This window comes from Myotis lucifugus, unplaced genomic scaffold, assembly GCF_000147115.1.
Source record: "Myotis lucifugus unplaced genomic scaffold, Myoluc2.0 scaffold_10512, whole genome shotgun sequence".
NCBI classification, from domain to species: domain Eukaryota; kingdom Metazoa; phylum Chordata; class Mammalia; order Chiroptera; family Vespertilionidae; genus Myotis; species Myotis lucifugus.
Window position 1 is genome coordinate 1 of NW_005881560.1, and position 5,719 is coordinate 5,719.

The following is a 5,719-nucleotide window of genomic DNA, read 5'->3' on the forward strand; positions in this document are numbered from 1 at the left end:
ATTAAAGTTAAATGTAATGCATCTTAAACAGACCGTTAGTGGAAAATACTCATTATAAAATATGGCTGAGCCTAGGTAATGCTTCTTCCAGCCTTCACTTGAGAGGTGTCTAATAATGGGAAGGATGTTTAATTATGGATGCAAAATGTCTGGATTTAATTTTAACTTTGTTGTGCCATTTAACATTGGTCATAATACAATATTCCATGTAGGGTTACGCTAAGTGACAAAATAGAGTGCATGGGAGAGCAGATATTATTTAGGTAAAATAATACATACCTGGTTTTCAACATTTAACTTAAGAGGATATGTAAGGAGTAACTGGCTCCAATTACATATCGTCTTAGCTTGGACCTCAGTGGATTAAAGACTTAATATTGGTCTAAAATGAACTGCTTTCTCCCTCTTCAGCAGCAAGAAGGCCTGTCAGGCCCGGTATTGGCAGGAGAGGAAGGAAAAGAAAAACGTGGCACTGCGACCTTTAGCCACTGCCTTTCCTCCGAAGCTCTGCCGTGGTCAGGCATTCTGTCTCAAAGCCTTTTCTCAGAGAAGTAGAAAAAGGTGCTGTGGTAACTTTATGGCACAGAAACAAGCTGTGTTTTGCTTATTGTCCTGTGAAGTACGAAATGTGTTACCCAATGGACGAACCGTTCTTTTCTGTGAAAAATTTGTGCCTAGTGGTGTTACAAATTCGATGGCCTTGATAAAACCGAGCAGAAATGAGACCGTGATCAAGTGAGGCAAAGACCTGGTATCCATGTGATCGCAGGAAAGAGAAAGGAAATGCTAATCAACTTCCTTTGCCCTCATATACATCTCACTTACCCTTGTATTTTTTGCGAGTGGCTATATTGCAAAGCTGAGCGATAAGGAGTGTGAAAGCTGCCCAGGCTTCTACCTCAAATCTATGTCATCATCAGCTGGGCCTTGTCAGATTTGGCCTCTTGGGAAAGAGGAAGTCAGATTTTGGAGAATAGCGTAGGCACTACCCTTTCATTTTCTTACTTCAAGATGGACAAGCATTTAGGGAGCAGTCCTGTTCTGAGAAGCACTTTGAAACGATGGATCTCCAAGCTGACAGCCCAGAGCCTCTCTTCACGCTTGGCAAGAGGGCTGCACTTAGTTCAGAACCTATGAAAGCCACAACCAGCGAGACACGGCCTTCTTTACCCCGATCGGCCTCAAGAACAAAACAACTTGTGGTTTTCAAACTTACGAGGGCTCTTCTGACACAGCAGCTCCTTCATCTAGCTCTTGAGCTTGTTTGTACCACGGCGCCCTGGCCTCTACCGGAACTTTCTCTGAGAATTAAATGTATGAACATAAAAGAGATGAGGTTAGAACCCCAACTAGCTCTTGAGTTTGCATTACCCACAAGCTATGTATGAACATTACCCACAAGCTATGTTGATAACTGCAAATAATGTTTTTAGGTAAATTTCTGCCTCTGATGATGATTATATCCAGAAAAAAAGAATGTGATTTTAACACGTTTAATAATACTGTGTATGTTTTCCCCCTATTATGTTGAAGAGCAATATATATATATATATATATATTATTATGAAAGTTATAACTCTAGGAGCACTAGCTCAATATATCATCAAAGTATCTTTTCACTATTTTCTGTTGAAAAGATAGAGCAATATTTACCTTTTAAAACAAACACAAAGTACAAAAAATTATACCGTGTTACTTTCATAAATTCTAATTTGCTTTTCTTTTGCCTTTGTCTGAGTGTGATCTATGCCATATTGTCAAAACCAAACAGAACCGCCACTCTGATATTTACAAACCATTGCTTCAGATATCCGATTCATTCACTATACACCCCAAGGCTCACTGACAATTGGAATATGAGCAACTGAAGGATAATAACCCATGATTTGACTTGTTTCACCTATTTCTGTAGCTTTGGGCCAAACAATTCAGAACAAGCTTCCTAACTACTTCCTGGGGGAGAAATTGTGTGAGAAAAAGAAAGAGGGAGATTAAAACTGCTCCTACAGAAGTAACTGCCAAGATTTCCATTCTGACATATTTTATTAGGGTCATTTATAGGCATATTTGCTTTATAGTATAAGCCAGTGAAGCTCTATCACCATTTTATAACATATAATTGCAAAGATGAAAGAAATGTCTATATAGGCATACACCATAGAATTATATAGCATTTTAATGATGCTTAAGTAGAGCCAGACTCACTACTTAGTTGTGAAAATCCCGATTTTATTTTTGATACTTAACCACAAACTGCTTTTCTTTTTCTGAAGTGGTTTGGTAAAGACAGAGCTAATGATTAATTGACTATTTTAAGTTAGGGCATCGCTTCTTGTCTTCTGTGTGCAGCAATTGTTTACGGTCAGAAAACAAAGCGAGTGAGAAATATAAAACTGCCAAAGCCCAAAAGATTGGCTAACATTTTAGACTCAGCAGTACGGTACCTATATACAGGAAAACCTCGATATAACAGACTAATTTGGGCAAGGGGGTGTCCGTGAAAGCTGAAAGCCCATTATATAATAAAGTAGATTTTCTGAACGTGTCTGTTAAAAAATTGGCCAATTAGTTTGCCTTTTTTTAGTTATGTAGATACAGTTGTGTAATAAAAATTAAGTATGTGTGAAAAGTTTGATTTAACAGAAAAGTTTTCTCTATGTATCACAATAATTTTAAACTTATTCTGAATGGGTCTAGTAAATGCGTGCATTCACCAGTCACTGTGAGTTAACAAATGCACGCGGCTGGGGTGTGACTTAGCACACGTGGGTACATCGGCTGGCACCAATTAAAACCGCTGCAAAAGTCACACCACATGGTAACAGAACCATCTACCCTGTGTGATGCGGTGTGATCACATGCTAATCATTTGCCAAACACTGTTTAGGAGCGGCGACCCTAGGATTTACATATGTAGCCTATAGTTGTAGATATGTAATATTTATTGACATTTGGTGAATTTACTACAGTGTTTTTCCCCAACATATGGCCTATTAGCTAAAATTTGTTAAAAATAACAGTGAATAACAAAAAAAATAACCTGTTAACTTAAATATAAGCAAATACTGATTAAAAACATTTAAAAGTTAACAGGTTGTTAATTTCACGTATGACATACAGACTGTTATTTTGTCCATTAAATGGCGGTCTGCAAAATTGAGGGTTTAACCATCATTTAACTAGTCCGCGTCTCCCAGCTAATTGACTCAATGACGCCATCTCTGACAGCATGAGCCATCCCTGTCTTTCAATAAGGAAGCATTCAGCTTGGCACGAATAGTGGGCTCGTTGTACTTTACTGCCTATTTGAACTGAATCCTGTCAGATGTACTTCCTCCCACATATGAGGATGCTAATGATAGTCAAGATAACATTTATAGAACACTTACTACATGCTAGGCAGTGAGCTAAGCACCCTGTTTGCATTGTATCTCATTAAATCTTCATATGGTCTCTGAGGGAACTACTGTTACTATTCCCATTTTACAGATAAAACTTAGGCTTACAGAGAGAGGTGATAAATTAAAATTAATCAGGATTTCCAGGATGCTTTTGTTTTTCTTTTATATCATTAATTTAGATTTCACAATGCTAGTCATTCCTACCAAGGGCAAACTGTAGTATAATAAAGAGCTATATAGTGGCTGATTTTTGGAGAAATTTAATGGCTTAAGAAAACAAATTGAGAAGAAAATGGGAATCCTATTCAATATTAAAAATAGGAGGAAGTTTGTAATAAAAAGTCCTTTACTTCTGAATGGTTTGTGACTTTGGAATTTTCTACTTCATTGACACAGACTCCACCAATATTAGCAGAGAAGTCAGATTAATATTCATGCTAATCTGAGCGGTCCAGCATAATTGTAATCTTGCTCACTAGGGTAGAACTGTTCTAAAGCCTACTTTTTAAAATTATTTGCAGTAACTATTAAATTCTAATTTATTTCAATGTTTCATTTCAAATTATGTTTCTGGAATCCACTACATTCATAATGTGTTGATTTTTAATATAAAAAGCAACAGCTTTCTGTTTCATCTTTTTTTTAATTCTTTATTAGTTAAGGTATTACAAATGTGTCCTCATCCCCCCCATTATGTTTCATCTGTTTGAGGTATGAGGCTTCCCAATGTATTTTCTGCTTAGCAAAATGGACACTTAGAATTCACTGCATTGTTTTTAACAGCCAGCAATGTGGACGTTGACCACACATATTTCTACAATATCTCTATAATACCTCCTGGCATGCAGATCTATCTGATATTCCTCAGCAACAGTCTTCAAACAACGTTATGACTCAGGAGAGCATTATATAAATATGTAGTGCTTTATAAGAATTTGCAAGCAAGACTATTGGAAAGATCTTTTAAAAAGTTAAGTCCACTTAGTAGAGTCTAAGTTTACAAAGAATAGTTACTAAGAACACGTGGGATACTTAACAATATTCCAAGGAGTTTAAAACAGCACCCAAGTACACATACTAAAAAGCTTGATCACAGAGCACCTGCCAACTTACCTTTGGGTTTATAGCAGGGGGTGGGGATGATGCATTCCTCCTTTATGTGGGGCTTGGTTTTGGAGTTACAGCCTCCGGAGTGCATTCCTCGAGGGTTGATGCAGAGAACCACGCGATACCGGAGTCCCTGGCCACACGTCACCGTGCACTAGAAGGAGAATGCAAGAGAGAGGAGACTCACAGGCAAAGCTTTGTTTCCTCTTCTCCATTTCCCACTGAGGTTTTTCAAAGGGCTGCTTGTGTATATAAGGACTCCTGATGAATTTAAACCACTTCTTACCCATCATGGGGTCTTTATGCTATTGGGCTTTTAGGGTGCAGCTGGCTGAAGATGCAATCACTTCATTTTGGATTACTCAATCAGCATTCCTTCAACACCCACTTTGTGCAAAGTCCCAAACCAAGCAGCAAAAAGGAGAGAAGAAACTAGAAAGTGTCCTCATTTTGATGACTAACAAGGCATTTTAATATTAATAAGTCCCTTTGATAATGATTGGTAGGTCCAAAATATGGGAAATTCTAGCTCCGACATGGACATAGAAAGTTTTTCAACTGTCATCATAGCTAATTTATGTTGCAGCCTGGCTGATCCAATTGATGATACTGACATGGAGAAAAGTGTTTAAAAGAACTGATTCAATGGCCAGATGTAGACAACACTTCAGTGGTTCTATACGCCTGGGAGCAAGTATAGAAAAAGCGAAATGTCACAGCTGGGATCTGCTGCCACAAAGCCACTTAGCTAAAATGAAAAGTCTTTTGCCATCTCTGTGACCGAGGGCACAAGGGTTTATCCCCCCATCTTTCTATCTCCTTTGCTACTTCAGACCTTTTTGCACTGGCAGCCAGGAAACCCCAAATCCAAATAATTTTGTTTAAGCTGCTGCAGCATCTTCTCTAACATCTAGAATGTATTTGTTTTAGTTATTCTACTTCATCTCTTCCAGTTATTTTGTGATTTTTATTGCATCTTTTTTTTTTCAATGGATGATATACATAGCTTTAATTTTAATCCACTCAATCCCCTTTTGGATATAGAGAAAGGATAAGAAATTTAAAAGAAAAACACAACAAAACACCAAACTTTAGGTCTACTGAGCTCTTTCACGGATTCAGGAATAGTCATTGGGCCTCACTTACTCTTGACAAACATGTGCCTCCTTGTCCTTAAGGGGACATGGAGATGGTAGAGGCTTCTTGAAGAA

At 37.8% G+C, this 5,719-nt stretch overlaps 1 long non-coding RNA gene across 1 annotated transcript; it reads right to left on the reverse strand.

Moving 5' to 3' along the window:
• Window positions 1–1,215: 1,215 nt before the first annotated feature.
• On the reverse strand, window positions 1,216–4,679 carry LOC111824895. The gene is made up of 2 exons (XR_002827957.1): window positions 4,515–4,679; window positions 1,216–1,301 (listed from the first exon to the last, which is right to left on the reverse strand). It is a non-coding gene; the product is annotated as an uncharacterized LOC111824895 (long non-coding RNA).
• Window positions 4,680–5,719: the final 1,040 nt, after the last annotated feature.